Source organism: Procambarus clarkii, chromosome 86 (assembly GCF_040958095.1).
Source record: "Procambarus clarkii isolate CNS0578487 chromosome 86, FALCON_Pclarkii_2.0, whole genome shotgun sequence".
NCBI lineage: Eukaryota > Metazoa > Arthropoda > Malacostraca > Decapoda > Cambaridae > Procambarus > Procambarus clarkii.
Genome location: NC_091235.1, coordinates 17,567,729 through 17,594,588, shown reverse-complemented (window position 1 = coordinate 17,594,588; position 26,860 = coordinate 17,567,729). Strand labels below are relative to the sequence as shown.

Here is a 26,860-nt window from a genome sequence, read left to right as displayed (position 1 = left end):
TTACATTATGTTAATTTAAAATAGTAATTTCCTCAGATATAAATTAATATAATTATATATTAACATATTGTGCATATTTAGGCATTGGTTAGGTATGATGTTTTAGGTTCTGTTGGCGATTATTCGTATTTGTAGAATGTGGGTGAAGCATTTACAGCTTTGTGGTTCGAACTAAAGTCGTCAGCGAAGCACTGTTAGAGAAGTGCTTCAAACGTCATCAGTTGGGAGTCGTGTGTAAACCGTTTTTCATTCATAAACAGGGGGGTTTGGTGGGTGCATGGAATCTCTTTTGGCCTTTATTTATGAGGACGAGCTGCTTAATCGACCGCTAAAGTACATTGATGTGGTGTTGTTGTTCTCATGCATGTGTGTGAGCAAATATTCGCATGTATCCGTGTGTTTGTTACAGAGAAATATGTTATGTGAGAACACAATGCGAAGAATTAATGAAGGCTTTTTACGCCATACGAATGTGTTTTGAGCTCTCTGTTATCACCTCAAGAGAGAGGAGGGAGCCGGGCGAAAGAGGCCTCACACGTCTCCTTGGATCGTTTACCCCAGCATCAGGATCGCCACCAGGATGATCGCCCCTTCACTCCACAACACCAAAACACATGAAAGTTCACGTTCCCAAGCAGACGACAGATGTGGCTCTAGACTATGACGTCAAAGGAATACTTGACGTCAGATTCAAACAGGCCGTGCGGCATTATTTACTGTTTGCTGGAGACTAAGTTAGAACGCTACCAGAGAGAGAGAGAGAGAGAGAGAGAGAGAGAGAGAGAGAGAGAGAGAGAGAGAGAGAGAGAGAGAGAGAGAGAGAGAGAGAGAGAGAGAAAGAGAGAGAAAGAGAGAGAGAAAGAGAGAAAGAGAGAAAGAGAGAGAGAAAGAGAGAAAGAGAGAAAGAGAGAGAGAAAGAGAGAAAGAGAAAGAAAGAGAAATAAAGAAAGGAAGAGAGAGAGAGAGAGAGAGAGAGAGAGAGAGAGAGAGAGAGAGAGAGAGAGAGAGAGAGAGAGAGAGAGACTCTTCAAACGAATTAAAGCAATCTGATCAAAATGGTAAACAGCTTAGTTAGGGGCTGAAACACACACACATGAAATGAAAGGCTTTACACCATTTTTGTACAAGAGGATCTAAACCCGCATAACACCTTCAAACGAGGGGATCAATACTAATATATAACCACTATACGAAGTGATAAACAACATTCCCATAATATGACAAAGAGTTATAACCACAACAAAACCTTAGTATGAAGGGATCGAATTACATGATAGAATCTAAGTCAATACTAAACTACAATGGGAGAAATCATGTACGAGAATCAAAATACAAAAAGTAAAAAATAAATTATATAAAACAGCATAAACAATTAACTATAACTAAACAAAATAATGTGGGAACATAAAAACATCAAATGGGGTGATATATGAAAACCTTACACCAACAGTACCTGAAACAACCATACAATGAGCGTGGCTTGTAAAACCATACACCAACAGTACCTGAAACAACCATACAATTAGCGTGGCTTGTAAAGCCATACACCAACAGTACCTGAAACAACCATACAATGAGCGTGGCTTGTAAAACCATACACCAACAGTACCTGAAACAACCATACAATGAGCGTGGCTTGTAAAACCATACACCAACAGTACCTGAAACAACCATACAATGAGCGTGGCTTGTAAAACCATACAAAGTGAGGACCAAAGAAAAATAATGCAATGAGAGCACCTACCTAACCAAAAAAATGAATTGAAATAAACAAACCCCTCGAAAAGGTTACTAGAGACGAACTATACAGTGAGGGGACCTGAGGGGACACAAAGGTTATGAGATTTCGTTCCTTTGACCTCTCCTCGTAGGTTAATCCTCCAGTAGTCATACTCCTAATATGATAGTACTTATAGTAACCTACTTGGTCGAAAGTACCAATATGTAGCGGGGACTCCCAAGAAGTTGATGTTGGTGAATTTGCCCAAATGCCAAACTTTTTAATATAAATAGAACCGAACATAGCCTAACCTAATCACACCTAACTTCTCCTAGTAATGCTTGACCTAAGACACGCTATCTTAGGACCTAATATATATCACATCTATGTGCTATACTAGGATTAGGAATGTTGTTTGGTTTTTAGCTATATTCTTTTTGAACTACAAAATTAAAAATATAAAAGTAAACTTTTTGGTAGAAGATCACTACATACTGGAACTTTAGAGCAAGTAGTTACTATTAGTACTATCATTTCAGGAGGAAGAGTTACAAGCCTCTTAACTCTGGCACTAATCTTGTTGCAAACTTCTGAACTTCTTAAGAGTTTTGTTTTGTGTTTCAAAAGTTGCAGATTCCACGCCGGTGTTGCATAGTCCAGTATTAGTCTAAAAGGCTGTATAGATCGCCTTGACACAATCCTTTATTCTTATGCCATACTCTTGTTCGCCAGTGTCCCACACGCTACCGATGTTACTCTGCTTATGTGTGTGCCTTTGGTGTTTGTGTTAGAATTAAATTCACTTCCGAAACTTGTATTCTCTTTCCAGTTCCTGTAGTTGCCTTCCCCGTATGGTGTAGAACCTCCTGATCTACATTTTTTCCTTTCCCATCTTCACTACCTTACACTTGTTGGGTTTGAACTTTAGCAGCCATTTGTTTGCTAGAAGGTGTGGTTCCCACTACGTGCGTACACCACATCTAAACCTATTTTTTATCGAAGCGTTAGGATACTGACAGAAACTAATGGCCCCCATAATTAACGCCAAACCACTTGGGCTGGACGGTAGAGCAATGATCTCGCTTCATGTAGGTCGGAGATCAATTCCCGATCGTCCAAATGGTTGGGCACCATTCCTTCCCCCGTCCCGTCCCAGACCCTTATCCTGATCCCTCCCAAGTGACATAGTCCAAATGGCTTGGTGCTTTCTCCTCACAACTTCCCTTTCCCTGCTTCACAATTAACACTGAAGATAGAGGAAAGCTTCTCCAAAGAAGTCAATAAAGCCCACAATAGGACCCAACAGAGATGGGTCCTATTGTTATTTGTATAACAAATACAAAATACTGTAAGACTTACTGCATGAATGGGTCATATTCCAGGTATTTATATGAGACATTCAAATACTGTATATCTTAAGCTACATTCTAAAATCTGTTACAAGACGAAGACAATCTGACCAACATACTACAGGATCCCAAGACACTGTATATTAAATCTGAAGTCATAAATTTCAGCACTGGAGCCCTAAGGCGCAGGTGCACTAAATTTAAAGAAACGTTGATTACGCATCAAGATATTAACCAAAAACTATTATCTGTGTCTCTTCACTGTCCCAACATTGCACTAAGAAAATGTAAATTACCAAGACAAACACGGTACAAACCGCTAGCGCAATACAGTACAAGCGCGTTCCAATCTTGAAGCAATTTGATCGAAGGACTGTTGACATATTTTTCTAAGAAACCTTAACAACAACTTAACGTTTGTTTTCAAATCTGCTACCATAATATACATTATATTTCAAAAGCAGCAGATTAAATACGAAGATATTGCATTTCTGTATTTCTGAGACGCCATCTATAAAGTTGCGAAAACCTCAACTCACAAAATTTCCGAACATTCAATCTCACCAATAAACACGCAACAATATATTGAATTTATATACGTTTGGTTTGTGAGCTATCCAGCGTTCGGATACAATAAGCTGATTATATGTGAACTCTCTGGAGTTCGGAGGTAACAGCCCGGTTATCTGTGAACTCTCCAGTATCCGGATGCGTCCGTTTATTGACTCCTATTTATAATTGACGATCTTTTCCTGACAGATCCGGGTGTGTCTTTAGGAACACTTCTGTACGATGGACACCATTTCTCTGCCATTTAGCAATTTGTCCATTCCGATATTCAACCAGTCGGGCTTTTACTTTCTCTTGTAAGCTTTGATCCCTGGCTTAACTATTCGTACTGTACATTTAGAAACTTAATGGCACAACTTCACCCTGGGTGAAGCACGAATGTGATAATTCTATACACAAACACACGTAAGTCACGACCACCATTCAACAAATTTAGCTGTAAAATAATAGATATTAATTACTCAGTGAATATTGCATTTTAAATTTAAATTGGATAAAATAATTATAAATAATAACGCTAAGGAATATTCGTCTAAACAGAACAGATATCTATCGAACACGTGTCTGGCGTTGAAGATCAAAGCGCTTAGTTCACAAGAGCGACATATGTTGGTGACCTTGAACCTTTAGGTCGTCGTGCATTCTCGCAGCTTCACACAGACATCCGCGCCCTTTCCACAACACCCCTTCATAGTGGCCACACACACACACACACACACACACACACACACACACACACACACACACACACACACACACACACACACACACACACACACACACATCAAGGGATCCAAGAGTCAATGCTCGATACTGCAAGCACAAATAGGCAGGTACACACAAAATGGTCTATAATACATCGACGCGATGCTTTGATTGTTGCCGCCGAAGGCGGCTACTTTATTGTGCACCCCATACCCATCCTGTGAGCGGTTATCTTGAGGTTATCTTGAGATGATTTCTCAATATGATTGAGATGATTTCTCAATATGATTGAGATGATTTCTCAATATGATTGAGATGATTTCTCAATATGATTGAGATGATTTCTCAATATGATTGAGATGATTTCTCAATATGATTGAGATGATTTCTCAATATGATTGAGATGATTTGCGCGGTAGCGCAAAAAGCATTACAGAGGGCACAAAAGGTCTTTATCAGACCTCATCTTAGATTATTACATAAACAATTTCATCTATCCTGGGAGACCAGGGAGCCGGTCGGCCGAACGGACAGCACGCTGTACTTGTGATCCTGTGGTCCTGGGTTCGATCCCAGGCGCCGGCGAGAAATAATGGGCAGAATTTCTTTCACCCTATGCCCCTGTTACCTAGTAGTAAAATAGGTACCTGGGTGTTAGTCAGCTGTCACGGGCTGCTTCCTGGGGGTGGAGACCTGGTCGAGGACCGGGCCGCCGGGACACTAAAAAGCCCCGAAATCATCTCAAGATAACCTCAAGATATCCTTCCTCCTTATAGTTACAATGTCAGCCCTAGAACACTAACCTGGGTGTATAGATGATCACAGTTGCAACGTAGCTATTGATTGAGTCAACTGAATGAACAACTCAACTGTGTATTTACAGGAGACAGATGAAGCCTACAAGTGACTATAACACGCGTATACACATTTCCAGATCTGTGTAGGATGGAAAATATCAGAAAATGCGGACTTGGTAAACGAGATATAAAAAAATAGGCCTGTGGCCTATTCAGCCCATTAGTGAACAATGTGCATTACCTTGAGTGATATGGCTCCTTTGGTAGATTCATAAAAATATACAATATTAATCTCAGCAGCTTAGATATGACTAAAAATCAACTTAACTCTGGCGATGACAGCAAAATAACCCATTTATATGACCTTCATCACAATATTTCGTCCATATGATCAACACACCATCAATAAAATATATATATACAAAATAAATATACTAGATGGGTAAAATGGATATGACTGAATCAAAACAAGAGGAAAAACATGGGAGGTTCCAAAGACAGGGAAGTATCAGGATGTGTAGGTAAATGGAAGCTAGGAAGATGTATGGGCGGGGGGTGTATATATATGGAAGCCAGGGGAATGTTTGCAAGTGTGTAAGTCGGAGGAATGTGGAGAAGTGTGTGAAGAACCCCGAGAGATGCAAGGGAGTGTGTGGAAGCCTGAGGATATAAGTAAGAGCGCGAGGAAGCATGGAGATGTTGGGGGACGTGTGTAGAAGCCAGAGAAATGTAGAGGAGCGTGTTGGGAAGTAATGGGAATGTAGGGAAGTGAGGAAGCTAGGAAGATGTAGAGGTGTGTGGGTGTGTGTGTCTTTGGAAGCCTGTTCATGTAGGCGAGCGTGTGTGCAAGGAAGCCTAGGAATGTAGGGGTGTTCAGGGAAGCCTAGGAATGTAGGGGTGTTGAAGGAAGCCTAGGGGATGTGGCTGGAAGTGCGTGGAAGCCTAGGGGCATGAAAGAGCGTACGCTTGGTAGCCTGGGGGGAATGCATGGGTGTGAGGAAGGTTGGTACCATGCTTGTGTCCTGCTCTCGCAGCCGGTCACGGATGAATAAGTCAGGCTCTCGGTGCGTGATCAAATGCTCAGGTTGAAATATTTAAACAAGTTCGACGCTGAACGTTACAGGCGCAAGGGCAATGTTGGCTTAATTGGTGCATTTGTAAGATGGTTATCGAATAGCGGCATATGACAACACGGTACTCAACACAGGAGAAGACCTGAGACTCACAGTAACCAACACAGGAGGTGACATTACGATACAGTATCCAACAGAGGTGATCTTAGACACAGTAACCAATGTAGTAGACGACCTTAGACACACAATAACTGAGTGCGACGAACTTGACATACTCAATAATCAACTGAATTGCTTGATTTGATACTCAAAATTCATCTCCTTGACAAACACTAAGAGATAAGATAAGGACTGGCTGCTGTCCTCACCAACAAAGGCCAAATGCTTGTTAATCTTGCCGCCACACTTACTGTTTATGATTAAAAGTGTTTTGCACAGGAGTCAAGTGATGACGTTGGAACATTTCTCGAACAGTGCTTCGATGACGATCTCTGTTCAAATCTGTGAATGCTTTGCCCACGTTTTGCAAATACAACTAATTGCCAACAGACCATAAACAACCTAGGCTACGCCTAGGCTATACATAGAACTCCCTATTATATATAATTATCTATGAGAAACAAAACATTTTTAATTAACATGCAGTAGATTAACATTTTTGAAAACGTCTTTAATTCTATGCGTCTCTGGTCTTAGGCTGCACGGACGAGCATTGTCGGAGGACGCATCTTTAGTGGACCAAACATCCAATGTTTTGGCTGTTTCTTTGATCGAGTAATTCAGATTTTTCAGCCTCGTGATGACTTACTATACTGTCATCGCCACGTCTTTGATCCTCACGGGTAGAGAAAACGTCAAAAGACTCCAAATGTAAATGCTACACCTAGAATTAATTTCAGGCCTTTTATTGCCTCTCCTGTGCACGAACTAACGCTGCAATGACACACAATTAGCCAAGAAACAGCAGAGCAGCCATGGTACCCAATTACTTTTGGTCCTCTAAAATGGCAACTATATATTAAAAGGGATTTAACTATATACTGTTCACTGGCTACAGACATACTCATTTTCTCAAACATAGCTGGAAGTGTGTACTCATAATCTCATTGTTTCATTTCAAATTTAACGTGATGGAATACAGAACCAAAACAACATACAATGTCACGGACAATTTAAAATGTATAAAACTTCACAACAGCAAGTATCTGCAAGTTCAAGTTCAAGTATGTTTATTGAGACAAGAAAGAAATACATCTCGAAGGGATAGATGAAGATTAAGCCACCCAAAAGGTGGCACGGGCATGAATAGCTCGTAAGAGGTGGCCCTTTTGAGGCACTACCAGTATCAAGAGCTGATACTGGAGATCTGTGGAGGTGCGACTGCACCCTGCGTGACGGGCGATGTCTCCCGTGTCAAAGGGATAGAGTAGCTTAGGCTATTTCTACTCCCCCAAGAATCTGTTGTCAATAAGCTAATACAACGTGGCTGAAAGTCAGACACCCATCCCACACACATCTGAAACTAAAGTGCATTATTGGACCATTACCATGTCGTGCTGCAAGTAACTCTCATTCACTAAAATATAATTAACTACCTATATTTACATTGGTAAATGTTGTTAATGAGGTTGTAACGTATATACGAACTGCTGAGTTTTACCACCATACGGTCAGTATTATTTTAAAGAAAAAACTATCAATTATGTAGAACGTTAAACGAGGATGTGACTAGAGAGTTGCAATTCGTCAATCGTTTATCAATACTAGTTCAATTAGTGTAATAAACTCTCTCTATTGTTAAGACTAAGCGGCACTTTAGGACTTGCGTCGTTAAGCACCTCCATCGATCAGTTCAGTACAGCTGAACTAATTACCAAACAACTGTGGCTCCATAGTTGTAGAACACGCCAGCAAGCTCCCCTGAATGGATCTCTTACTACTGGAATACTTCCCCCCCCCCCCTCCTTATAAAAGTACACACTTACTGAAAAATAAGACGTCTCCATTGAGTTATTATTATATTAATAAGAAATTATAAAATGAAAGCCCAAAGACAGTAAGGCTGTACAGAACTATGCAGGTCACAAAAAGTTATTAAATATCACTGAAAATGTATACACCTTAGCCTCCAGACAGATAAAGCAAATACAAATAGGCAAAATCAGCAGTAGTATATATGGTATTCACTAAACATACTCGGCTAAGTGCCGCAGCGGGCAACATTAAGTTTATTGTACCAATGTATTTCTCAATCCTATTTTGTCGGAGTATAATACCTGACAGAGAAGGCGAACACACTTAAGGATAATGAGATTTACGATCCTAACATGTATACCCAATTGCATCGCCCAGTCACGGCGAGGAATGTGGACGCACTGGTTCTTTAAGCAGACGAGGAGTCACAATAACGTGGCTGAAATATGTTGACCAAACCACACACGCTAGAAACTGAAGGGATGACGACGTTTCGGTCCGTCCTGGACCATTCTCAAGTCGACTGTGCACAATCGACTTGAGAATGGTCCAGGACGGACCGAAACGTCGTCGTCCCTTTACTTTCTAGTGTATGGTCTGGTCAACACTGGTTCCATTAACATTTGGAGACTCAAAAAAGGGCCATGTATGGCTACAGTCCTCGACGTAACCTGAAGCCCCTGCACGTGAACCACTATAGTCCCCCCAAGTTGAGTCACGACCACGCTTGTCATCACATTACTAGTCTTTCGACAGTATTTGCTACACCAGGGAGACGTCTCCTTATCGCTACTATCCAACCCATCCTCTCAACTAACACGTCTCATTTTGTGCGTTATGATCACCATATATATATATATATATATATATATATATATATATATATATATATATATATATATATATATATATATATATATATATATATATATATATATATATATATATATATATATATATATATATATATATGTCGTACCTAGTAGCCAGAACGCACTTCTCAGCCTACTATGCAAGGCCCAATTTTCCTAATAAGCCAAGTTTCCATGAATTAATTGTTTTTCGACTACCTAACCTACCTAACCTAACCTAACCTAACTTTTTCGGCTACCTAACCTAACCTAACCTATAAATATAGGTTAGGTTAGGTTAGGTAGGGTTGGTTGGGTTCGGTCATATATCTACGTTAATTTTAACTCCAATAAAAAAAAATTGACCTCATACATAATGAAATGGGTAGCTTTATCATTTCATAGGACAAAAATTAGAGAAAATATATAATTTCAGGAAAACTTAGCTTATTAGGCAAATCGGGCCTTGCATAGTAGGCCTAGAAGTGAGTTGTGGCTACTAGGTACGACATATATATATATATATATATATATATATATATATATATATATATATATATATATATGACTGTCAGACCACGGAGGAAGAATTGGAACAGGAATTGTTTCAATTCTTTCTCCGTAGTCTGACACTGTCACATTTTTCATCACGTGTTAATTTTCGTGATTTACACACACATACACACAATATATATATATATATATATATATATATATATATATATATATATATATATATATATATATATATATATATATATATGCAATTGACGATCACAAAACACTGATCATTTTATGCGGAAAATCCACAGAGAAATATGAAATGAGGTGAACGTTTCGGCTCTGTTAAAGCCTTTGTCAACACCAGACTGAGTCAGTCTGGTGTTGACAAAGGCTTTAACAGAGCCGAAACGTTCACCTCATTTCATATTTCTCTGTGGATTTTCCGCATATATATATATATATATATATATATATATATATATATATATATATATATATATATATATATATATATATATATATATATATATATATATATATATATATGTCTTGGTCTCTCTGTTTCTCTCTCTTATTAAAAAAAACAACTGTCTATCACTGATGGGTGGGTGGGCGTCAACGAGAGGAATTGACCGGTGTGCAATTACTAGATTTAGGAGTCAGTACTTTCTCTACAATCAGACCTGAGTGTTTGGAACAATATAGTTTTAACGCGATGCGGGATAACAACTTCATCCTTGTTACATGCCAATCTGCCTGCAATGTCTGTCTCCTTACAATGGGGCATATATATATATGTGTGTGTGTGTGTGTGTGTGTGTGTGTGTGTGTGTGTGTGTGTGTGTGTGTGTGTGTGTGTGTGTGTGTGTGTGTGTGTGTGTGTGTGTGTGTGAGCTGGGATCCAAACAGAGATTCTAAACCCTTTATTCTGTGCTGCGAGCAGCTTATTTATAATTGTTATTATGAACTTCTTACTGACGATCTTGCAGAAATTTTCTAGAGCTTGAAGAGCAGACTTTTGAATCACATTATATTATTCTTCCTGTATTTTTTTTTAGTCCTGGTAGCTAGTTGCAGTGCAGCTAATTTTGTTTGTGTTGAGGCCAGCCAGTTGTTTAATTAACCTGACAAAGGTTGTGTGCAATTTTAGTCTTTATAAAACCTATATTCTGCTGCAGTTCGTCCTGTTGACGATTGGCCTCAGCCGTCGGCGTAGACACATGCTCGTGAGCTCTTAGGTTTTTGATGGTGGAGGCAAATGTTTCAAAGTCGCGCAGCTTTACTAAGACCAAGATTATAATTATCTTTTTTTGGTGATGGACGTGCATGATACTTGAACGGTGGGGTACAGATAAAGAGGAATATCATTGACAAGTAGATTACATTTGAAAGGAATGTTCAGTTTGATTAGATTATAGGCATTTTTACTCAGCCATTTATCGTGAATTGGTATTTTGGCTCATCAACACAATCCATAAAGTTCAACGGAAAAATATAAAAAATATTTTTGTGTTTATGATCAGATTCTTTTTTAATTTTGGCGTGATTAGATCAAAGTTTAGCTAGATAGATATTTCCATCAATATTATATATATATATATATATATATATATATATATATATATATATATATATATATATATATATATATATATATATATATATATATATATATATTGAAATGAAGATTGGTTGTAGGACTGGAAATGTGATTTGAGTGGTAACTGTGGCACGACGAGGTCAAAGGAATTTGAAAACGACAAGGTTTCACAGAGAGTATGAAAGGTTATCATGACTATGAAATTCCACTTTTCATCTGTTTCATTGTAGCATTCAATCTCTGTCTCTCTCTGCTTCCCTCCCTCTCTCTCTCTCTCTCTCTCTCTCTCTCTCACACACACACACACACACACACACACATTTTCATCATCACAGCCACTAAAACTTTTCCACCTCTTGCGCCACGACCCAGACACACTCCAACAGAAGCTGGGTCAAGGCTAAAAGCACTCGCTCTCTATTGTTAGGTTATATTGAAGCAGACATTATTAATAGGCCAGCCTGTGATCCATCGACACACTAACAACTTGTAACCCAGCCTGTGATCCATCATCACACTAACAACCTGTAACCCAGCCTGTGATCCATCGACACACTAACAACCTGTAACCCAGCCTGTGATCCATCGACACACTAACAACCTGTAACCCAGCCTGTGATCCATCGACACACTAACAACCTGTAACCCAGCCTGTGATCCATCGACACACTAACAACCTGTAACCCAGCCTGTGATCCATCAACACACTAACAACTTGTAATCCAGCCTGTGATCCATCGACACACTAACAACTTGTAACCCAGCCTGTGATCCATCATCACACTAACAACTTGTAATCCAGCCTGATTCGTCAATCCATACATTAACAACACATGCAACCCTTGCTGTAATCCATCGACACTAACAAGAAACAGAGCGCTAAATGACAATATCGCTCTTAATTAGAAAGCAATGTTTAAATCATTTGCTAAACTGAACAGTTAAGAAATTCAATTATCTCTGAATCATATCTCGCTCATATTTTGTTCAATAATTTCCCCCAAGCATCGTTGCCGTCCCTCATTAGCTGGAGTCGAACAGGACAAGATGGACACAATCTGTAGAGCGGCTTAGAGAATTTGTACCAATAACAACCACAACAACTCCACGAATTCCGTGTTTTTAAAAGTTGTCTCAAGTGTTACCATCCAGGAGATGAAAGCACTTGTTGTAAGAGCGTGGTAAAAGTCCAGTTCATTAGCAGAGTTGCAACACCAATCGACGTCAAAAGCGATGTTTATTGACAACAGAATCCATCGATAAGGAAACCTTTGCTAATGGTTGTCGTTCGAGGCGCGCGAGAATAAACAACGTTATTAACTTAAATTGCAAACAGCATCCATAGCTTTACATTATGTACCAGTAATGATGATTCGATGATCATGCGCGATGATTCGGGCCAATACAACAGCAAGAACATTGGTTATAATCAACCATCTAGTATCCCCGTCGGCCGAGCGGGCAGCACACTGGACTTGTGATCCTGTGGTCCCGGGTTCGATCCCGGGCGCCGGCGAGAAACAATGGGCAGAGTTTCTTTCACCCTATGCCCCTGTTACCTAGCAGTAGAAATAGGTACCTGGGAGTTAGTCAGCTGTCACGGGCTGCTTCCTGGGGGTGGAGGCCTGGTCGAGGACCGGGCCGCGGGGATACTAAACCCCCGAAATCATCTCAAGATAACCTCAAGATATCCCTTTCCAAGTGATCCCTCTGACCTGTCCCCTTTCTGTGATCACCAGTCTGTCTTTCCCTTTCAGATCTTGAAGTCCTTAACGTTAAGTATCAGAAATTACAGCCCCTGATGTTAAGTATGGTTGGGTAACCTGTAGCCCTTGTCATTGTTACGAGAACCTGCAACCCTCCAGGTTATGTGTCACTAGAACCTGCAACCCTCCAGGTTATGTGTCACGTGAACCTGCAACCCTCCAGGTTATGTGTCACTAGAACCTGCAACCCTCCAGGTCATGTGTCACTAGAACCTGCAACCCTCCAGGTTATGTGTCACGTGAACCTGCAACCCTCCAGGTTATGTGTCACTAGAACCTGCAACCCTCCAGGTTATGTGTCACAAGAACCTGCAACCCTCCAGGTTATGTGTCACAAGAACCTGCAACCCTCCAGGTGATGTGTCACTAGAACCTGCAAGTTAAAACACAAGATGTTCATGTTAGGAACAATTTAAAATTACTCTTAATTATCCAATCATGGTGACACTGAAAATATAGTTGCTTAAACTCTACCCAAATTCAGAAGCAAACATCGCAGTCTTTGATTTGTGATTAGTTATTCAGATGATTTTATGATTGGCGAAGCTCTTCACTTACTATTCCGTAAACAAATGCAACTTTTTGCTTAACCAGAAACGTACAAAACGAACCCATGTAACCCATTGAGGCTGATGCATAGAAAGTCGCAATATTGCGGGGCTTAAAACTACTTACAAATACATCATATTTTTAACGGATGGGACGATACCTTATAAAATGTACCGTACCTGGCTAGAGGATGGGTTCACCTCAAGTTGGTTCACCTCTGGAGTAAGCCCCACTCTCTCGGATGGCCTCGTTTCATCTCCTGGACAAGGGGAGCTTTGCAACTCCTCTCTAATCTCGACTCGATATGACTTATCCAATCCATTCAGGAAAACCTTCGCCATCAGAGAGATGTCGATGACCTAGGCAAGAGCCAAGGTCAATATTCTCGCTGCTTTCAAGTATCTTAAAGTCAGGAACAATCATAAAGAAATATTACCAAATAAGATTAACTACTGACAGTTTCGACTTGACAATACATTTCTAAAGCACATCTCTAACGATGGTTAGGCTTACCATATATCAGATGTGATGAAATATTTGAGATTGTGAAGGGAACTATCAGAGAAAAGCGCCAAACCATTACGACTATATAGCACTGGGAACGGATCAGGATAAGGATTTGGGATGGGACGGGGGGAAGGAATGGTACCGAACCATTTGGACGGTCAGGGATTGAACGCCGACCTGCATGAAGCAAGACCGTTTGTCTTCACATACTACCTATTTTCCCCTATGGCGGGGACAGGAAGCCTGTACTTAAGCTTATCGAGGTTCCCACTAGGGCCTAGGTATGTCCTTCCGTTGGCCTCAACCCACAACAGTTGCCTAACGCCCAGGTACCTTCTTAATACTAGGTGAACAGAGGCATCAGATGAAAGTAAACGTGCCAACCCATTTCTCTCGCCCGGGGCAGTGAACCCGGGATCATTGATTGAGTCGAGGACGTAGACACTACTTCACTACAGAACCCATATGTAAACATATGGGTTTACAGTTTATAGTACACGCCTGTGTACTAATGTACACAGGCGTTTTCCTCTGTAAACATTTCCAGTTCTAAAATACATCGGAGCAATACAAACGCTCAAATGTTCTAGTTAGAAATATATCCTGTATCATCCACCCATTGAATAATTGCTTCATATTTCACAGTTTATATATAAGTATACTTTTCTCTCTTCTATTATTATTATACATTACATGCCATGTCCCGCCCCCTGCTACGCTATGTCTCGCCCCCTGGCCACGCTATGTCCCGCCCTCCTGGCCACGCTATGTCCCGCCCTCCTGGCCACGCTATGTCCCGCCCCCTGGCCACGCTATGTCCCGCCCCCTGGCCACGCTATGTCCCGCCCTCCTGGCCACGCTATGTCCCGCCCTCCTGGCCACGCTATGTCCCGCCCCCTGGCCACGCTATGTCCCGCCCCCTGGCCACGCTATGTCCCGCCCCCTGGCCACGCTATGTCCCGCCCTCCTGGCCACGCTATGTCCCGCTCTCCTGGCCACGCTATGTCCCGCCCCCTGGCCACGCTATGTACCGCCCCCTGGCCACGCTATGTCCCGCCCTCCTGGCCACGCTATGTCCCGCCCCCTGCTACGCTATGCCCCGCCCCCTGGCCACGCTATGTCTCGCCCCCTGGCCACGCTATGTCCCGCCCCCTGGCCACGCTATGTCTCGCCCCCTTGTAAAGCCATTATTACCTTCGTATTATTCAAATTAACTTTGTCACCTTTATCTTCATGTCTTAACACACATATACATACACACGCTAATACGTACGCGCGCGTTCATGTACATACATATGTACGTTCTCAAAGTCAAATAATACCCATAACTGCCCCACATAACCCCAAGTGAAGTGCCAGAAGCCTCAGGTAAAATTTCACAAACATTAATTAATCTGCTTTTAGTGTTTAGAAATGTTGGTAAGTAAATAATAATACAGTATAAAATTTCCGTGTCCATCTTCTAAGATTGGCTGATGTGTCAAATATTACAAAAGTGTTTTGGAAGTAAATACTTGCCTAGCTTAATTAAACACTGTATCAACATGGGCAGCAACAGCGGTAATCCTAACATCGACAACACCAGCAAATTAAACATAGATATATTTCCAAATAAACTACAATAATAACGCCCACTTTAATCCTCAGTCCTGCTTAACACAAACGGCGGAAATCACCTTTGAAAATTCTCGGCAATAGCTGATGGCAAACCATTTCTGAAATGAAGACTTATTTCGAAGAAATGTGAGGCGGGTGAGTGAAGGCTGATCTCCGATTACCAAGGAGCTCAAAAATGCTCTTGATCACGCTGGTAATGACGGCCCGACATGGAGGGACAATGAGCAGGGATTACCATCCGATCTCTCTCAACCCAACACCTCGCTTCCTTTCTTAATCGCACCCTCCATCACCCTCTAGTCCTGTACCACACACCCGGGCCCTCTCTCTCACACACACACACGCACTCCGGCCCTCACACACACACCACACACACACACACACACACACACACACACACACACACACACACACACACACACACACACTCTCTCTCTCCATATCTTCTTTTCACATTACATTTCTCATTTCAACCTATTCTCTCACTTTTACCTTTAGATTCTTATTCCTTCCCTTTCTTGCCCCATGCCTTACTCATCAGTGAAGATTCCATTCTTCCATTCCTACTTTCCCCCCACTGCGTTAACCGAGCTAATCATCACTTTCTCTCCCGTATCCACTATGCTGAAGGTCGTTAGAGCTGACATTAGTCCACATGAAGACTAATGGGGACAACAAATGTGTTTTTCGGCAAGCGCCTGTGCCCTGGCAGGTCAGTTCCTGCAGGAGCCCTCTTTGTGGAAAAGTTCGATGCCCTCCAGAGCGACAGGTAGAGGGATAAGGTGCGTACAGGCCCGTCTTTTGATCAGCCTTCACACTGGGCTGATGGGAGTTATATTGCAACGTTCACAGATGCCTTTAAGCCTGTAAAATGTGCCCAACAGAATCTAGGGAATCACTCCGCTGAAGCAGATTTCCACATCTGGCTTCCCGTTTTATCCATTATTGTAATCCATTTTTTCTCCACCACGTGACATTTTATATTATATATATTCAACTGAAAACTGCACACCCCAGACTTGTTCACATCATATTATATAATTGTTTGTCTGTCCAAGGTCAGAAGCCAGATATTTGGGGCTAGCCTCTCTTCTTTGCGTAGTGATGGGTGATTATATGGTTCTAATAGGGTGGTCGGGATCGGCCCTTTTGACTCCCTTGAAGGAGAATCTGCCGAGCTCTCTCTCGCTCCTCTCTCTGTCGAAATGAGAGGAGCTGTCTATTCTTAATTACAATGGAGTAAAATGAAGTTCGAGAGCAAGTTTGAAGCCATTTTATCGCATGTCGTTTGCGTCAATTAAGTGGTAACTTGTAGGTGTTTCTTCACGTCTCTGGTTATGGTAGGCGTAAGTTCCAGGGATGAGCCTCTTACCTTTTTATTTTACCTGTTGATTTGACGTCATTACGACTTACACTCTTAGTTCAGAGACTTCACATCTTCCCTCTCGCCTGTCGCATCCTGCTCACATCTCGCTTTATCTCAAGATCTTTCTTGCTAGTCTGCTCAAGGCGACGCACCTACTGACGGATCCCTCAGTCTCAGAGCAGTTTCTTGTATCGCACATTACTCCAGCACTCAGACGCTCGACACTTATGACTTGAGTGTGTCAATGTTTTGTGAATTAGATTTATATACAAGTGGACAGACAAACGTTTGAAAGAAAGACAGACAGACGGACGGCCAACCGTTTGTCCAGCCTTCACTGACAACAATGATTCTAGCATTCTCGTCTATTACACCTGTACAAATGTGCTGTATTAGTAAAGTTCAGCTCTTAAATTTATGTGTCTAATTATGTTATAAATTGATATAAGTGTATTATTAAGTATAAACTTAGCCTGAAAACTTCTGTAATCATCATTAAATTGGCAAAAATTATCTACAATCTAATACATTCATTAATATACATGCATAAATAATCTAAAGTTTCCTATTTTACTTCTAAAATAGTAGAGTTAGTGTACATCGACAGCTACACAGGCTATCTACGTTGACTGGTCCATACTATCTACCATAACTGCCCATAATATCTACCATAACTCTTCAGGTTATCTACTTAGGTGAATAGGAGCATAAGGGTGAAAGAAACTCTGCCCATTTGCTTCCGCCTCCACCGGGGATCTAACCCGGAACCTTAGGACTACGAATCCCGAGCGCTATCCACTCAGCTGTCAGGCCCCGTGCTACCAACAGTTGCTGAACAAAACACACACAACGGAAACTTATCCTATATCTGGTGTATAACTTACCTACATTCTGGTAAACAAGTTTCCTACATGTGGTGGACACTGTTATATATAAAATGCAATATCATGTCGAAAGTAAGGAACAGAGTTGCAGTTCATAACATTGCAGAAGCGACAGCAGCTGGCAAGGCACCAAAAATTACGAGCCGAGATAATGGTCAATAAGAATGACGTTTTATCGTGTACAAAAATAATATGCAGCGTAAGACATATTAGAAGATATACGGATAAACACATGTCTTATATATTATTCTCATGTGTAATTTACTTCACACTCATACCGCTTCCTGACCTGTCTTCACATTCTCGCGTCCTGACCTGTCTTCAGTCATTCGTTCAACGCAACTTTCCACCACCCATAAACTGTTACTAACAACAACAAAATCTGTATATAGATCTTCACAAAGATGTGGTCATAATCAGATGTGATTAAAAAGGAAGATTTATAAGTAATAAATGTGTTATAGCTTACAACTTATCCAGTTGCTTCAAGTATGTGAAAATTATCAAGTAACTTTTAGACAGGAATTTATCGATCATGTGAAGATTGTTGGTTGTGTACGTAAAGCATTTGTTTTAAACGCATTAAGGAAGCAAGATATTTAAGAAATTTATATTAGAATCTTAATTAATATTTATAGGAAAGCTCCGGCAGTTAAGTTACACAAATGCAAAAAGACACTTTACATTTTTATATGAACTCGCCATAATTCGCGATCACTAAAAAAATTTCCCATAATTCAAAATTCTTCCCAGACATTATTATAAACTACTACTAGTAATATCCCACTAATAATACGGCATAACATCAAATTGAATCAATTCCTCAAAGTAAAATCAGCACATAAGAAACGCTATGGAGATAATGTATTATCAACATATAAATAACCAACGACAGTTGATGAAAAAGAAGCCTCTCTTCACTAATTTCTCTTCTCTTCACTAATCTCTTCACTTCACTAATATCCAAGCTGCAAGGTCTCATCACTCCATCTCCTGTTACATCACTCCATCTCCTCTTACAATACATGGATTTTCAGACACCAGAAAAGCTTCTTCCCAAAAATGTAAATGTTTAAAAAACTCATCTTGGTGAATAAACTAATATATACCTATGTTCCAGTATAAACATTTTCACTGGAATAGTCACGCTGGCTTATCAGGCTAAGTGCTGGTCTTTTTAATAATGATTGGTCTAGCTTGACCACCCAGCCATAGTCAGTCAACTCTTACCATACACCACCACCACACAATGTGTCGCCAGCTACCCACCATTCATCAATAATCACCAACAAATACTTTTACAGTCCACCGTAATAATTAAGAGACTAAAATCGATTTAGATACATTTCCCATATCGTCATTAATAAATAATGTATCATACCAGAGTTATTTCAGATAAAGCAGATGAATAATGATTAATGCATGGGCATGATCAACCCATTAGCCTGTTCGGATAGTAGTTTTTGTAAACTATGCGCACCATAGTACAAAGATTGCCGTTCTTAGCCATTAGATAGTAGAACTTTGTACTATTCACTTTATAGTCGGAAAACAATGAAGCTAAAAAACAAACTTAAATATTCCTAGGCCTAGTATAGCACACATATGTACTATATTAGGCCTCAAATATCGTGTATTAGGACTAGGAAGGTTAGGTTAGGCTAGTTATAGTTTATCTTTGCAACTATAAGTAGAAAACAGTTTTCCAGCTTGTCCAACTCAATAGTGCCGATTTCTACTTTCTAATTGCGTTGTACGTCGGAATATAGACTATGGTCTTCATCGTTACCATAAGTAACACCAAAACAGGAGGATGGGCTGGCATGATGCAGCACCACCGGCCACATGGCTACACTGCCTGCAGCCGTCTCCTAGCAACAAGGGGGGGGGGGAGGTAATCGCTTGACAATGAGAGGTTGTCGCTTAGCAACTAGCTCATTTGACAAACATTTCTGTTAACTACATAATTAAACTTTCCACAATTAATAAAACATACGCTAACTTGCATAGTGGAAATTAATACTGTATACTCGAAATTAAAACTACAGTATATAATTGGAAATTACAATTAATACTGTAAACATAATTGTAAAGGATATAACAAATTTATATAATCTGCTACAGTTGTTGTCACATCAACATTAGCATCTAAGCTTAGCTTAGTAGAATAAGACTAATAAATATGGCACTTACAGCCAAATTAGTTAATAAATTACCAAAAGATTACTTAATATTATCATGTTAGGGTTTTATATATATAGGTGAATAGGGGCATAAGGGGTATATATATATATATATTTATATATATATGTCGTACCTAGTAGCCAGAACACACTTCTCAGCCTACTATGCATAGCCCGATTTGCCTAATAAGCCAAGTTTTCCTGGATTAATATATTTTCTCTAATTTTTTTCTTATGAAATGATAAAGCTACCCATTTCATTATTTATGAGGTCAATATTTTTTTATTGGAGTTAAAAATTTTTTTTTTTTTTATCTTTATTTAAAAAAATACAATATAAGTTACATATACATAAGTGTTACAAGGCAATTATACATTACAATTCTTAGTGAACAAGTGTTTCAGTAGTACAGAACAACATCTTGTAGAAAACCCCTATAAACGAGTTACAAAAATTGAAGAATAAACTTACATTAAAATACAGGGGAAAATATTACATTTATATATATTTTATATAATTCTCAGTAAACCAATTTTCTATATCATCACCGAGCATGAGCCTTAAACCCCAAATGTTATATCTGATCCTGCCTCGCAAGAACTTCAATATTTTGTCTACTGAGTAACCTTCCTGCCTGCCTATCCACACACAAAAAATGTAATCAGAAAGTAACATAATTATTGTATTCCTAATTTTCTTGCATTTTATGTCAATATGAAACATTAAAAACCTCATTAACTCCACTCTAATACTTGGTCCACATAAATCTTTAAGAGTGTCTCTAATCCAGTTTACAAGAACAACTTTCTGCTTACAGAAATAAAATATATGCATATTATTCTCAATTTCAGTACATTGGTCACACCTATTGTCGTCTTTAATGCCCAACATCAACAACCTATCATTAGTAGGGAGGGTCTCATGAATATAGCGATACAATAGCTCACGTTGTTTTGGGGCAATAAATTTAACATGAAGGTTTGCCCATATTACTTGCCAGCTAAAGAGTGGATATGCCTCCTCTACTCTAGGAACTACATTTGGTAGTATAACATCATACACGTGTTTACTGTTCATCATTAAAAAACCTTCAATATTACAAATCCGCCTGAGAACATCAATTGCACATGAATAAAAGTGCGGTGAAATAAAAGCAAGGTCAGTATACTCTGGCATATGTATCAAGTAGCTAACACGTAATTTACAATAGTAATGTCCTAGTGCATTTACACTATCCCTCTGCATTATCTCCTTTCTAAAAGTAACACATAAAATTGCCAATGACTTATGGTACACATTCAGTATTCCTATTCCACCGTTTTTCTTACCTTTACATAGGGTAGTTCGTTTAATTGGTTGGTATCTACCATACCATACATATCTAAAAATAGTTTTGTCAATCTCTATAGCACTTTTCTTGTCTATGGGAAAGCTGTGAGACAAATACCACACTTTAGACAAAATTTTGCAATTGATTATTACAGCCTTCTGAAACAGGGTCAATTTCCTATTTGACAACATATTCGTTGCAACTATTATATTCCCACATAGTACTTGCCAATTCGTAACCAATGTTGTTTCATATGTTTTACACCAGCAAATCCCAAGAGCTTTAATAGACTCCACAACCTTGAACCATGAACCTGTCCAGTTAACCTTATTACACCAACTGCCAAGACCCATCATACACGTTTTGTTCTTGTTAATAACAGCACCTGTCGCTCGTTCAAAGTTGTCTAACTCATTCTGAACATTCACCACCGAGTCTTCTGTCGACACAAAAATAGTTGTATCGTCTGCATAACCAACAACAGGAAGTGTCATTGCATTAGGAAGACGAGGTGGAACAATAAAGTCATTGCTTGTTATTGCCAAGTACAGTGGTTCTTGAAATATAACATACAAAATCATTGAAAGGGGACATCCCTGACGTACAGATCGTTCAACTGAAAAAGGTTTACTTAAGACTCCATTGATACAGACGCTGCTCCGACACTCTTTATAAAGCATACGGATCCAATCAATAAATTCTCGTGCCACTCCTACTCTATCCAATATTGCTAATACAAACTGAACATCAACACGGTCAAAGGCTTTCGACCAGTCGAGGTTTATCATGGAGGAAGGAACATTATTCTCAGACACATAATACACAACATCCCTAATTACATTATTACAATTGATTATAGATCTTCCAGGCACACCACAAAACTGTTCCTTTGATATAAGTTTATCCATTGCAATCCTAAGTCTATTTGCCAACAGTTTCGATATTATTTTATAATCCTGGTTTAGTAGGGAAAGTGGCCTCCAGTTCGTTAGAATATGCAAATCACCCGTCTTAGGTATCATCTTAATAATCCCATGAGATTGTGACATGCTAAGCTTCCTATGCTGTATGCTATACTGCACCACTTGTACAAAGTCTTTACCAATGACATCCCATAGATAGAAATAAAATTCCGCCGGGAACCCATCACAGCCAGGTGATTTACCCTTCTTTAAACTCTTGACAACACTCCACACTTCCTGCTTATCTACATCCGCCAATAATGACGTGTTGTCATCCTGGGTTAAAACCCGTGTACATTTTCCAAGGAAATACTCCTGCATACCTTGGTCCACGTTCACTTTTTTGTACAATTTCTCTAATTCACCCCGAACATAATATACAATCCCATCCGTATTTGTCATATCCGTCCCATCACCTGCTTTAATACTAGTTACAAGTGCTGTACCCTTGTTATTCTTGACTTTACGTAACAAATAAGGAGAGAGTTTTTCACCATACATCCTATCATTAATCTGGAGGCGAACATTGACTCCTTCAGATATTTCATCCCTCAATTTGTTAATTCTGTCTTTTAAAATGGTAATTTCCTCATACTTGTCTAGTCCCATATTGACCTTTACATAAAGTTGTTTTAGTCTTTGTTGGAATAAGTTTAACAGACCATATTTTTCAGCAGCCTTTCGTTTGGATACTTTCACGAAGAAACTTTTGCATGCAACTTTACACATGTCCCACCACTCCAATAGACATCTGAACTTACGTTTTTGCCCAACCAGATGTTCCCACAATACTTGAAAATTATCAATTACATCTCTACTCTGCAACAGACTGCAATTGAGCTTCCATGACCCTGTCCCCACTTTAACCTGATCGTCAATAACAAGCTTCACCACAACCATACAGTGCTCTGAAAAGCTGACCGGAACAGTACTGCAAGAACTAATTTTATCATGGAACGAGTGCATATATAATCTGTCAAGCCTAGAACCATAATTCTGGCGAACATATGTGTATTCATATACACCTCCGTTAATGCTATTTGCATCCTTTAGACCAATACATTTCAAAAGTGTAATTAAAGCAGGAGATACACATGCGTTCGACTGAATGCTACAATCTCTCATAGAAGTGACACAATTAAAGTCGCCACCAAAAATAACGTTACGCGTATCATTTCTGAAAAAATATAATAACTCGTTAGAGAACAAGTCCTCCCTCTCTTTCTTCCTGCGGGTGCCAGAGGGAGCACACACATTAAGTACAGGAATTATTGTGTCAAAAAAGGAAATCCTAGCATATAAAACATTACCATTATCATCCATTTCAGTATTAAGAACCTTGACGTGGGCTCGCTTAGCAATCAATATCATCGTACCACCTTTCAACAAGGTCGTTGGATTTATCAATATTTCAAAGAAAGTTAAAATTAACGTAGATATATGACCGAACATAACCAACCCTACCTAACCTAACCTAACCTATCTCTATAGGTTAGGTTGGGTTAGGTAGCCGAAAAAGTTCGGTTAGGTTAGGTTAGGTAGGTTAGGAAGTCGAAAAATAATTAATTCATGAAAACTTGGCTTATTAGGCAAATCGGGCCTTGCATAGTAGGCTGAGAAGTGAGTTCTGGCTACTAGGTACGACATATATATATATACATATATATATATATATATACATATATATATATATATATATATATATATATATATATATATATATATACATATATATATATATATATATATATATATATGTATATATATATATATGTGTGTGTGTGTGTGTGTGTTGTATCTAATAGCCAGAACGTACTACTTAGCCTAGTAAGCAGGACTCGATTTGCCTAACTGGAAAGTAATTTTCTTTACGTAAACAAAAAAAAATTAATTTGGTTTGAATTAATATTTCTATTATATTAAAAACGTTAATTACTGACTTAGATAGGTTAAGGATAAGTTAATATATTTCTACGCTAGTTTTAACTTTACAATTAAAAAAAATTATATATAATATAATGGAAAACTTGATCATTCCATAAGAATTTTTTGTATAGTATATAATTAAAGAAAAACCTGGCTTTAGTTGTCCATAAAGGAATAGGTTACATGAAGAAGTGGTCGAACTAACTGAGTAATGTAAATATATACAAAAAAAAAGTTGAAACTGAAGATATTGCATTAAACTATGATTGTTCGAATGAGGAGGCTAGGATTCGAACTCGAACCCTATAAGCACATCTAGGCGAGTACACACACCCCACAAATCCACAAGAACATCCGCACGCTCTCTTTCATCTGCAGATGAAATGGCTAACCTTACATCGGGTTGACGGCCTCCAAACCCCACTTTCCAATATTGGTTTTGAACACCATGTGGGAACGGTTTCATCGTTGAAGTTCATGCTCAGGGGATTCCATTAATGTCAGTTATCGCAAGGTCTAATGTTTTTTTTTTGCTTCCTTTGAGAATGAATTAAAAATGTGAATAGTTCTTGTCTGCGCTGAGGTAGGAGGTGATGAGGAACACTTATCCTATCTACACACATAAATGACAATAGCGTGTTGCATCAAATGAACAAATCCACAAAGGGGGAGTTGTGTAAAACCCTGATTTGTGCCTCGGAGAGGCTGCAGGATCCAGTAAGCTCAGTAGAACTTCGGTTTCAACTCCTTTTGACCATGTCGTAGCTCAGTCGATTAAGGTAGCTTCTGGGATGCTCTCTGACGCAGGTTCTAATCCTCGTCACGGCCCTTGTGGATTTGTTCACTTATCCTATCTTTTCTGGCAATACTACTAGCTTCTATATCCCTCTTACTCACCTGCGCCTAAAGTTTATATTCATATTTCAGCGTTTTGCCTTGTCTCATACTAAACATGTCTCCTTTCTTGATCTAATAAATTCCTCTGAAACTCCTCTATGTCGGTATCCAGCCCATACTCTTGTTTTGGTAAGACTTATAGGAACGGTGAGGACCATTGTACATATACTGACGTACAAGGTAATTCAAAATTAGAAATAGGTACTATTGAATTTAGACAAACCGGAAACGATTTTCTACTTATGTTGCAATGACAAACTAAGCAAGCCTAATCTTCCTAGGCCTAATACAAACTATTTGAGCCCTAATATAGTACATTTGTGTGCTATACTAGGCCTAGGAATATTTGTTTTTTAGTTTCATTTTTCGGACTTATGAAGTGAATAGTACAAAGTTGTACGATCTAATTGCTTAGTACGCCAGTTTGTACTATGGTGCACATAGTTACATAAAGTGCTATCTAAACAGGAGGATGGATTGCCGGTATCATGTCTCTTCTATTACATCTCTCCAAAAGTTTGGTGAAGTCTAGCTTTATCAACTTATTTTCATACTTTAATTCTCTAACTTAAGATGCAAGCATTGACGCATATCCAAAGGTTTGAGGTTCCTCCGTCCTGGTGGTGGTGTTGGGTTTAAGGCCTAAGTAGGGATAATGACACCACACACTTCCTTACTGACCAAAGTAAACTCTCTGTGTATATAGAACGAGATGCAGAGTACACCTCTCCAAGTGTATACTATTTGTACCTCATCTTGTGTGGGACGACAGAGCAAAAAAGCTCTGAACTGATGGAACTCATCATGCTTGGCTTTATGCATAGTGTGGTATAACTATAGCTCTTTGGTCCCGCCTTTGCAACCCATCCTCCTGTTTAGAAAGAAGTTTTTGTAACTGTGTGCACCATAGTACAAAGATTGACGTAATAAGGAATTAGTAGAATTTAGTACAATTGTACACTTTACAGTCTGAAAACATGGAGCTAAAATATTAACTTAAATATTCCTAGGCCTAGTATAGAACACAAATGTATTATATTAGGCCTCAGATATTGTGTATTAGGCCTAGGTAGGTTAGGTTAGGTTAGGTTAGGTTTGGTTAGTTTAGTTTGTCTTTGCAACATAAATAGAAAATATTTTCCAATCTGTCAAAATTCAATATGTACGAAATCTACTTTCTAATTCTGCTAAACGTTGGTATATGTTCTATGGTCCTCAACTTCCCCATAAGTACTACCAAAAACAAAAGGATGGGCTGGCCTTTCAGGCCTCCGGTTTCCAAGCCTACTTCGTGCAAACATCATCAAACATTACCTAACTAAACAAAGCTTAATCTCAACAAACAAACAAACAACGTGGAATTGCTATTCAATGCAGCTTTCTCGTGTCAAATTTTCGGATCGTTCTGTTATTTTCACAATCAAGAAAAATCTAATTTAGATTACAAAATGCGTCTGTGATAAGGTCCGATTTAAGTGGTCAATTTATAATGGTTCAAATTAATTTATGTGTATTTTCTAAGAGGGATAGAAAGAGGAAAAAGAGAAGGAAAAATAATAAAAGGAGGGAAGGAGAAATAATGAGAGACTGAGGGAATGAAAAAGAAATAAGTAAAGTATAGTGGGACGGACAGGAAGATGGAAGAGGAGAAAGAAAGAACATAACGAGGGAGGCACAGGAAGAGAAAAAGGAATTGGAATAGAAACATAAAATAGAAGAGAACGCGATA

General features: G+C 39.2%; 1 long non-coding RNA gene across 1 annotated transcript in view; it reads right to left on the bottom strand.

Annotated features, from left to right (window-relative positions):
* Positions 1 to 26,860, bottom strand: part of LOC138358792 (uncharacterized) — an 81,134-nt gene that overhangs the window by 53,677 nt on the left and 597 nt on the right. The window lies entirely within an intron of this gene.